General features: G+C 45.5%; 1 pseudogene; it reads left to right on the forward strand.

Moving 5' to 3' along the window:
• The first annotated feature begins 875 nt into the window (after positions 1–875).
• On the forward strand, positions 876–10,149 carry LOC123466992 (annotated as a pseudogene).
• The last annotated feature ends 937 nt before the right edge of the window (positions 10,150–11,086 follow it).

An 11,086-nucleotide genomic window follows, 5' to 3' on the forward strand; every position in this document is an offset into this window, starting at 1 on the left:
AAGAGAGAGAGAGAGAAAATGAACGCAACGACACAAAACTCTTCTGGTTGTACCTTGTTCAGAATTTCATTCGTTCTTCTGGGCCGGTTCAGATCTAGCCGTTAAAACCCCAAAATGAGATGTTTCTGTTTGAACGACCGACTGCGACCGAGTCTAGTCGGTAACTGCCGATTCGAGATCTTTTCGTATACTCCCTACAAACAATTTTTTCCGTTTGTTTTTGTTGTGTTAGTTAGTTTGGCTGTTCTGGAACTCTAGATACTTCCAAAGTTGCGTGGTCATTACCGCTGACTCACGCAAGAGATCTCTTTCTATCCTCCACTCTCGTCATTAGCTTCAAATATGGTCGGCTGGCGACAGGGCCTCACCTATGCAGTAGGTGGTACCGCCAACGTTTCACAACTAGCGCTCTAATGATAACTTAAGCCAAGGCACCGGGTTGTAAGCTTGTAATCAACAGAGTGCGTTCTCTCCTCTCTCTCCATGTCGGCACTCACCGATAAACAGAACAGGTCCCGAAAAGGGCGGGTTGAATCAACAATCAGAGCCTTGTGTCTGTGTGTTTCAGCTTTGATAGAAAACAGCTAAGCTGGAACGCGTATCCCAGTTCGACTTTTTTTAGCCTAGTAATTTCAAGATCGAAGAAATGCTGAAAGTATTTACGTGTACGAAACAGGCCCGATTTCAACGGGTTGGTCATCTGGACTTCCAAAGACGCCTAGCCATGACCGGACGTTCAGCATCTCGTTAAGACTGCGGCTAATCTCCGTTACCACAGCGATACCGATGAGCGAGACGGACTAGCCGGTCGGAAGTGGGTCATCAAGTTGCTCCTTGGAGAAGGAGAGAATCCAGTTCTCCTTGCAGAGGATCCTATGATAGAAAGGCTCCGTGGCTCGAGGGGCAGGTCGGAAGACAGGCGTCTGGCCAGTTATCTGTTAGAAAAACTGAACCAGCCTGGAAGCAAGGTTTGCAACTGTTGAAGAGAAACCGCAGCAACTAAAGGCCGAAGAAACGTCAGTCAAAACGTCTCCTGCATGGAAGGGCGGTGCTGAAGGCTGAGAAATCTTTTTTAGCAATAAGCTGGCCCGGACGTCTTTAGTCGACCTGCGGTACCGCCCCCTGGCCTCAGGGCGTCAGCCGACATTCCCTGGAAAGAGCAGAGTCAGCACGAAAAAAAGACATCGAGAAAGTTCGCCTACAAAGGCCGATCTTCCAGACGTGCCGCAAGAGGCCAATGTTCCATGGAAGATTGGCGTTCAAATGCTGAAAAAGACTTCGAGGATAGCTCGCCGGCCGCTCCATGTCAATCGGAAGGTCAGCCTCAACTGGGCGTGCCCTGGAAATCAGTTCAATTGCGTAAGACATCCGGGAGTCGTGATGGCTGCTCCGGAGAAAAAGAGATGCTAGCGATCAGTTGTTGGATGTTATCGAATGGAAGGCCGGTAATAAATGCTTCGAAAGGATCGCCCACGTCAGTTGAAATCAGCCAGAGGATTCAGCAGTTTCATAAGAGAGTTGATAAAAACAAATCTGCAAAGCTTTCCTCACGCAAAAAGTTGGCCACCTGTAGCGAAGAGCAGGACGCAATTTCAGGTGGGACGTTGCATAAATCTAGAGATAAGACGAAGCCGATTTCAATCGAAAGGTAGTTCAAGACGAGCCCATCCCGCAGGTGGAACTCAAACCAACGCCCCAAATAAAGCCGATGAAAAGGAACCCATCAAGTGGTTGGAAGAAAATACCGTCGCAAATTCAAACGACACTGGGCGATTCGCTTGTAGTTTTGAAACCCATCGACCAAGATGAAAAACTGGTTGAAAGGCAAATCAAGTCACGTTAAAGAAAGCAGAACAAACTGAGACATTCCGGTAGAGTTGAGCTGAAAAAGACGCCACAGAAACCCAAAGGGGTACTGAAACCCTGACCAGCAGGTGAACTCAAACCGATTCCCAAAAAGCGAAGATTGGACAATCGGTAATTTGAATATCAGACAGAAGAGTTTGGTCACGAACCAACAGATTTGCCAGATAGCTCAAAGCCGTTTTGCAGGCCAGCCCAATCGAATTACCAGCAGGAAATGTCATCAACTGAGGTTCCAGTTTTAAAGCAAAGACTAAACCAACTATTACAACACCAAAACCAAAAGAATTTGTTCCAAAGACAACCATTACCGAAACCAGCAATCCCTCAAAACAACTCCGGAATCAATCAAACCGACGGAAGAAACAACACAAAAGTCTTCATTTCCATGAACATAAAAAAGAAGCTACTCAGTGGATGGACAGAACAAACATTTTGAAATGAAATTAAAGAAATAAGAGGAGACGTTGAGAAAGCAATAACAGAGCAAGTTTCCTCAAACTGGCCCGAAATCAAAAGAAGCTATTGTTACAGAGAGATCATTACCGGAAATTCAGTGAAAAGGACTCCACAATCCCACCTAGTGAGGCAAGATCAGTTCAAGCAGGTAGAATTGAAAGAAGTTACAGAGGATCTCAAATGACTCCAAGAAAGAGAACCAAAAGAACTCAAATCTATTTATTTGCAAATCGGCTTCAACGGAGGGTGAGCTGGGTGGTGTCACCTGGCGAGCAATTGGAAGCATGAGCCAGAGTATCATCGCAGACGACGATTGCGGAAGTGAAGGCCGATGGAGCCCGCCAGTTGATCAAGAGCGAAAACATTGTAACTCCTTGGGGGCAAAGAAGACATTAGGCCTATTCTGCAGTTGAAGATTCAAGATCTACTGCATACCCGTCAGAGTCAATTACGATCGATGCCAATTTGCCCATCGCCTGCAGCCCGAGCCCTCAGCGTCCCGAAACCAGAAACAGAGAAACTAGCCAGCGAAGGCTGACAAAATTCAGAAGTAGTTCTCAAACGTACATCACAGAAAATAAAGCAGGGAAGAAACTGTACAGGAAAATATCCAGCTGAAAGAGTGCCACACAAATCAGAAAGACACAGAAAGATCTAGCATTACCCTGAAGCCTGTTTGCCTTGACGAGATGAGAAGTAAAAATTGCTGAAGTAGTTCAGAAACAGACTCTACAGAAATCCAACAGAAGTTGTTGAATTCGTCAGAATTCAATGGAAAAGAAAGTGTAAGAAAGAAAACCAAAGAAATTCCAGAAAGAGCTGAGATCCGATTAAAACCCGTTGTAGGCCGTCAGAATGAGGAAGAACAGCAACTTCCATCAGACGAATGGAAGTCAGAAGCATCCAGCGTGACGTAATACCTCAGCAGACCCATAGAATCGGCACCACTTGCAAAAGCGGTCCCGATCAAGTAAGTCAAATCAGCCACCATCAGAAAAGGATGAAGGCCAACCTGCCATGCCGACAGAAGCGTCACTCTTCCGGAAAGCGCACCGGGCACTGAAGCCAGGCAGGAAATTGCCTGGAGAGAGAATCGTTTAGCCGTTCCACATTTGCCTGAAGTTAAGAAAAAACAGTTTCAGTCCCTGTTTCAAACCAGATGGAAACTACCAAGTCAACATTCCAACACGTTGCGAAACCGAACCTGAACAGACAAAAAAAGACGTTTCCTAATTGAAAGGAAAATCACTTTAAAACAAGCTGTTGCTCGTACTAAAGCAAGATCCACAAATAGTTTCTAAAGTCTTCCCCACACCTGAGGAAGCGCCCAAAACTCAGGTAAAGATCGATTCAAATTTTAAGAGCAGTTCCCTTCAGAATCCAAAGAAATTCCACAGACTCCTCAACCGAGCAAATCAGTTAGACGCTCCCCTCGGACCCGGAATTGGTGCGGGGCCACGGCAAGTCGTGCTGAAGCGTACGCCGCAAAAGCCCAGACGGAAGAGCCGCAACCCAGGAGCGATCAAGTTAAAGATACCGCAACGAGAAGTTCCCTGAGTACAACTCCTGAAACACGGCAAACATTCCCACGTCTATGTCACGGGTTCCGCAAAAGACGACGGACGTGACATCAGATGCCACGATGATTTTCAAACCCATCCGCCCCCACTCAAGGAGATCGAACCCAAGTCGTCCTGAAATCCTACAAACCAACTCAAATAACCACACCCCGAAGAGGACAAGATCTGTTGCAACTGAAAGAACAATTTGCCAGACGATGAGTCTCCCAAAACTAGTTGCCCAGTCAGCAAATCCTTAAACACTCTCACAACAACGGAACAAGTGCAAATTCCGCAACAAGTTTGTACTGGAAGCGTACGCCTCAGAAATAAAACAGGACGCACCGGAACCTGAAATGATCCAATTAAAGAGAAGATCCCGCGGCGGGAAGTTTGGCCAACGTTGATACCGACGCACCGTACGAGCAACTGAAATTGAGATTCGGATGGCAAAGAACGAGCCGGATTTACCTGTCACTGCTGAGAAGCGAAAATTGACATCACCTTCGCCAGAAAAGCCTCGCCTTCCTTCCGTCGCTGTGAACAACCGATCGAAGAGAAACCAGCTAGGGGCCCGTCTCAGTGACTGCTGTTCCTGGGAGTGCTCCAACTGGACAGTGAGACTCCTTCCTCCGCCACGGCTCATTGGAAACCGGAGCAACGAAGTACATTCCTGACATTGTGGAATCCGTGTCGATGCAAATTGAACAGGAAGAGCTGAAACCACCGATGACCCCTACGTTGACATCAACCGCCACTAGTGTCCAGTTAAAGAACAAATGGACGTACCTGCCATCACCTCGCAAGTAAAACAGAAGAAGGTGGTAGAAACAGGAGATAATGGCGGAACGGGCCGTCAACGCTGACGACGTCGAAAGTTTCGAAAACTTTATTACCCCAAACGGAATTAGTTCAATCTGCCCAGTGGAAGAGAAACTTAGACTGCCGAAAATGAAACTGCATCAGTTCGACTCCGAAATGCCAGCCGCCTCGTTCACCGAAACTGCAACCACTACAGGCAGCCGGACGGGCAAGAAAGTCGCCTTGTTGCCAATTCCGGGCAGGTACAACCCACAATCACCTGGTACCGAAATGAAAGTGTTCTGCTGCGGTGCTGATCGATTGGACATCACAGCCAGGCCATTCAGCTCCGTCTTGAAATCAAGCCAAGTCGTCCTAGAAGAGACACGGGAATCTACACCTGTCATTACAGTCAACGAGGCCAGCAGTGCGATTACCTCTGCCAATTTCATCGTACAAAGGTTAGTCTATTTATTTATTTTTTTTTTATGATGTAGTTTCCCCTTTGGCCCTTTATTAGGCTCTAGCATTCTCCGAGTTGATGTAATTTGTTGGCAGCGTAAGCTTTAGGTTAGGAGGAAATGAGGAGATTCTCCCAAATTCCATAGCCGACTGGAATTTTTAAAAAGACCTTTCAGAAATACAAATTCGTTTGGGTAGGCCTTAAAAACTAATGAAGGAAATGTTAACAGTCTCCCTCGTTTTGAGAGCAATCATTAGTGAGTTCAATGGATCGAAAGTTCAGCATTTTGAAACAACCAGTGATTTTAGACAGGAAGGAAACCATTGGCATAAGTCTTTTTCGGGGTGGGGGGGATGGAGATGGACAGTAACGTGACAGACGGATGGACAGCCTACCCGCCGAGAGGCTGGTGTCAATGATCTAAATTTAAAACAGATGTAGGAGTTCATTCGGGAGCCCAGGTCCATGACCAAGGCTGAGGGTTGCATGCCAACTTTTGCATCTTCCCAACTCATCGGCGGCGCTTCGAATTCAGTCGAAGTCTGGAGTTTCCCTTTGCACTGAGTGGACACACGATAGAGACGAGCCCATGCAGTTTTTTCTTTATTTCCCCCACTAACAGTTTAAATCCGCTTTCAATTCCTCAAATTCAGATCAGATTATCAAAGCTGTGACTCAAGTTTCAAACCTTTTGTGCCATTCAGACAGGAAATGTTTCTACTGTCATAATCAGCGAAGAACATGTTCTCTTGGTTCTTTCTCTCATGTAAGTCTATGCCATTCTTTCCCGAAATTGACTTAAGATTTTATTTTGAAAAAATAGATGGCACGCGCTGTGGTCGTAATGTGCGTCGTTGCTTAGTTCCACTAGCGGACATAGGCGTTCTGGCGGGATGGCAGCCCAGTGCTACACAAACAAGGAAATAGATGAGACATTACAAAAATAGACGGATCTTTGTTGTGTTTGCACACCGAAAAAATTGGATCATTTTGCGGAAATTTATGCGGTGCCTTACGCCTTGAGTGTTAGCGGATTTGGCTGTGTGCATAGCAACGGCATGCGTCAATTCGGGCCCGTGCTCGAATAGAAAGGAATGCAGGGCTAAGCCAACTGTTTGGATTGATTATTTCTGTTGACTTTGCGATATTCTTTCCTGTTTTATTTTTTCTTTTCCTGGGATGCAGCCAAGAAAGGTGGGAATCCATAAATTCTTTTGTTTGATAAATTACCGGAGTCCGTCGTTGGAAGTGAACTGATGAAGCGCCGTGTGCGGCAGCCCTCTTTTTATTTTTAGTCCATGCATCAATTGATTTCTTGTTTAAATCAAAATTAGTGGAAACATTTTTCTCCGTCTTTTATCGCAAAAAAATAATAAAATTAATCAAAGAACTGGTGATTACCTCTCTCTCAGGCAGATTATAAACGTATTCTCTTGCTCTCCGTGGGCTATATTTCAAAAGTCAATGAACACAGTTTGCCTAACTAGCCTTTTGCTGCACTGCCTTACATGTGCAGGCTTCATTTCCAAAAACCTCATTGCCAACTGTAATTTGGCTCACTTTTCTGAGATTCTTACGACCTCCATTCATTTAAGACACGTGTTCCGTGGCATGTCTTGCCGTCGTTATATCGTACAGATGACCACATAAATTGACGACACGCGAGCCAAGAGATTCATGGCTGCACCGTTGCCGTGTACATGACGTTTAGAAATTAATTTGACCAACTAAAATTAGATTGTATTATTCAAAATAGCGAAAGGCAGAAGGAGGTGAAGCAGCGTTGCGTTATAAGTCCGATACGTGCGTCGGATGGCGAACCCACCAAACTCATTTGCGCGTGGCAAGCTATCCCGCAGATCACGTGGCTGCGGTCGCGTGAACTCCGGCTTCGTCGCGTGACTTCCAGCCGCGTTTGAACCATCGACTGGCACGTGGTTTGTGACCATCACCGAAGTCTTCCCCGACGGTAAGAAGGCACCTATCGTTAGCAGCCACCCAACGCTCATGGAGACAGTGGGATATGAGCGCCTCTCACCGTCGGTAAGTTCTTAATTGATTGGCTTTTAATTGAAAACGAAAAGCAGAAAGGAAAAGGAATTTTTTGAATTAACAGGTTGACGCAGTAGTCATTAGTCATCAAAAAATTGGGTGGGCTCCGGTTATCGGCTGACCGCTGGAGACGGACATTGTGCAAACAGGTAGCCGTAAAGGTATTGACGATCCGCACGGCGGCTATCCAACGCCGGAGTGAGTGGTACCACAATGGCCGTGAGATCCAGCGAATGAAACCGATTGATTACCTTCAAGAACGAATCGACGCTTGTTATCGTTCGTTGCCATGCCGGCAACACCGGCAAATACGAAGCTCAGAGCGCGAACGAAGGCGGAGAAGCGCGGACGTCACTTGCTCATCGAGATTAGGTGACTGGCGTTCAAACAGCAGCCCAACAACCGCCGAAATTCCATAAGCTCTTCGGCCTCAAATCGTTCGAAGTGAAGCCATTGTAATGGACGTCGAAGTGGAATCGCTACCCGGAATACGTGTTCAGCTGGAAACAGCACGGCGCTGCTCTTCAGAGCTGACTGTACAAATCAGCGCAAAACAACCACGATCGACGTTGTTCATGCCGGAATCGTTCGTCGAAAACGGCGGCATCTACACGGTGAAGGCTGAAAATCAGCAGCCCGGATCAGTGAGCGTCGACGGCCACGTTGACGGTAGAAGGCAACTGCTGGCCGAGGTTCACTCCGCCCGGAGATTGTCAAAGAACTTGCCCAAATGAAAAGGTTATGGATGGAGAAGAAGTCCACACTCATGTCAAGTACAAAATTGGAATATCTCATAAACTAGAGGAACTCATTTTCATAAACAACATTTTTTTCGTGGAACAGGTCAGTGGAACACCGATACCACAATATCAAATGGTACCACAACGGCCAGCCTGTCGTGAACATAATGGCATCATGATATCGTATCTCAAGAAGCTGTTTTGCAGACTATTGAAGGCTTTCCCGAGAAGACGCCGGGTATTACAGATGCAAGGCCGTCAATCGTGCTGGCCAGATAACCACCTCGACTACACTTCATGTGGAAGTAGGCTCATTTAAGAAGAAATTTAAGAAATGAGAACATTTAAAGGAATTCTTAATTGAAATAATTGATCAATCATTGGGATACGAATACGCCACCTGATTCGGAAAGAAGCGCTTCATCACGGCTGGTCCATCCGTCGGAACGTGGGAGGATTTGACGGGTCCCGATGAGTTCCGAGGATGATTCTTTGTTTGCCCGACAAACCTGCTTGGCTGAGAAAAGTCATCAAAAAGGCAAAAACTGACAAAGAAATTCAAATTTAACGCAGCCTTCCAAAGATGAAGAACTAGTCAAGATTCCGGGCCCCCTCCTTTGCCGTAGCGTTACCTCAACATGTCGATGTCAAAGACGGCCATCAGGCCAGGTACGTAAAAACATTGAATGACTCTAATAGGAACGACGCGTGGGATTCAATTTGAAATTGTTGGCAGTTCAGTGAGAAAGTGGAGAGCTATCCAGGTCCTCTGTGTTTTGGTATTTGAACGGCGAAATCCAGCCGTCCAAAGATTTCAGCATTGATCACCCTGGGAGGATGGGACGTCATTCTGACCTTCAAGCAGAGATTTTCCCGGATGGCGCGGGCGAGCTGATGTGCAGAAGCTCACAACGACAAAGGCGTCGTCACGTGCATCACTCACCTCAATGTCTGGTCGATTTTGTATCTTTTTTCGATTTTTTTATTTGATTCATTTAAAAAAAAAAAACTTCAATATTTCATTTAATTGCAAATTTTATTTTTTGTGGTGCTCGGCGAATGATTTATACATGCAACTGAAATTAATTCTAATCAATTATTCTTTGGTTTTTTTCCCACTTTTTTTTGCAGCTTCAAGTAAATCTTTCCTTATTCCCTTCATTTCCCTACCTTGCAACTGAAACACATAACCATTTTAAATCTCTAGATTTAAACAAAAACACACACACACGCCTTCCACATTTTTTTGTATTGCTGAATTTATCCTCTGAATTTTTTTATTTTTTAAAATGACATCCTTTTATATATTACTCTCTCTGTGCCAGGACTAATGCATAAAAAGCTTTTCATTTCTTTCAAAATTTTGCAGGTGATTTTCTTTTGTTTTATCAGGAGATTCAATAGCTTTTGTTATATTTTGTTCATATGATGATTGTCTAATTTACTAACACTTATTGCTTATCATTTGCATTTTTAACAAGCCTTCAGTTTTGACACCTGACGTCAGTTTCGTAAATTCTAATCCATTTCTTTTTTCCCAATGAATTTCATTACCTGGTCAAGAATACAAGGACACGCCCATACCGGAAACCGGAATGGGTGACCCGCATGGAAGTTGTCCGCGCGGATATTGGTAGCTCCATCAGCCCGGTGCCGAGGATTCGGCTTCGAATAACATCGGCTCGATTCAGAGCGCAGCATGTCGATGATCAGCGCCACTATGCATGAACTGATTAGCAAATGCCATTCGATGGGCGACGTGTCGACGGGCAGCGATTCCGTTTCATCTCGGTGCGGCTCAAGTCGACAGCCCAGCTTGAATAATTTGAGCCAGGCGACTGCAAGCCCATTAATCGCATGTCCCGTAACAAAACTGACCTGGGCATGGCATGCATCCGTTTTCGCCCAGTCACAACTCATCCGGCTACCTCTAATCGCATAGACAATCGGTGCGGCCGCCATTGGGGCTATCGGAAGTCCGGTGGAGGACGATAACAGGAACTCAACGCCATCTTCCGACGATGAATCCGATACTAGCACGGAACCTTCTACGCCGACGGAAGCAATGACGACGATGAAGATGAAGCCGTCATCAGACCCACTTGAAGATATACCACGTTTGGAAGTGCCCCCGCACGCTCAGTTTCTCCACCATACTATCACCGATCCAGGAAAATGGCGAAACACCACTTCGGAATGCTCAAGCGCTTGAAAGCTCAGAGTTTGAAAACGTCCGCGGCCAAACCTCATTTCGGCGGCCAGCGCGATTTGAAAGAATTTCTCCTTACTGAAACCATATGACATTCCTAACAGACGCACGTCTAAGTTTTGTACATAGGTGTAAACACAATCAATTTTTCATATTATGTCCTTTTGCTTACTGCCTTCTTTTAGTATGTTGAATTTGAACTAATCCACTGAGATTCTTACGTTTGATAGATGACATTGTTGCAGCCGACATTTGCAGAATCGCAGCAACCTCCGCAGTTCACGACCGAAATTATGTCGTGCTCGTGTACAAGAGGTGAGAGCCAAATTCAGTGTTTCTACGCCGGAAACCCGAAACCTGGTAAAATTGAACAGCCGATTAGGGAATTTTTTCGTTTTTGGTCAGATAAGGAAGAAAAACCAATTTTGAATTTTCCAAACAGATATCTGTTGGTACTTCAACAACAAACTGATCAACCCCAATCGAACGTCAAAGTATCAAGGACAACAGCATCGTGCACGATCCTCGAAATTGATCAGGACGCGGAGGCGGAGTCATGTGCAAGGCATTCAACTCTGGCAGGCTCACCTGCTAAGAAGCCCGTCCTTCATTCACGGTATAAATGGGAATTTTAGTTGAAAGCTTATCTTCAAAGCGGTTTGAAACAGAGTTGACTGGCGAGGCCGAGACATTTGGCTTATAAGAGGGTAAAGTGATCGAAGAAAGAAACGCAAAGAGAAAGAGAGAAGGAGGACAAAAAGACGAAAGAAAGAGAAGGGCTAAACTCACTGAAGAATACCTAAAACAAATACATGCAGGAAAGGAAGTCAGTCGTATTTCTTTATTAGTTTGCATCATTGATGGTTTCACTTAAAATGGTTTAAAATGGAACAGAGAGGCCGCCAAAAGCTGAAAAGCCAAAAAAATTGGCGGCCATTGA

Source organism: Daphnia magna, unplaced genomic scaffold (genome assembly GCF_020631705.1).
Source record: "Daphnia magna isolate NIES unplaced genomic scaffold, ASM2063170v1.1 Dm_contigs130, whole genome shotgun sequence".
NCBI classification, from domain to species: Eukaryota; Metazoa; Arthropoda; class Branchiopoda; order Diplostraca; family Daphniidae; genus Daphnia; species Daphnia magna.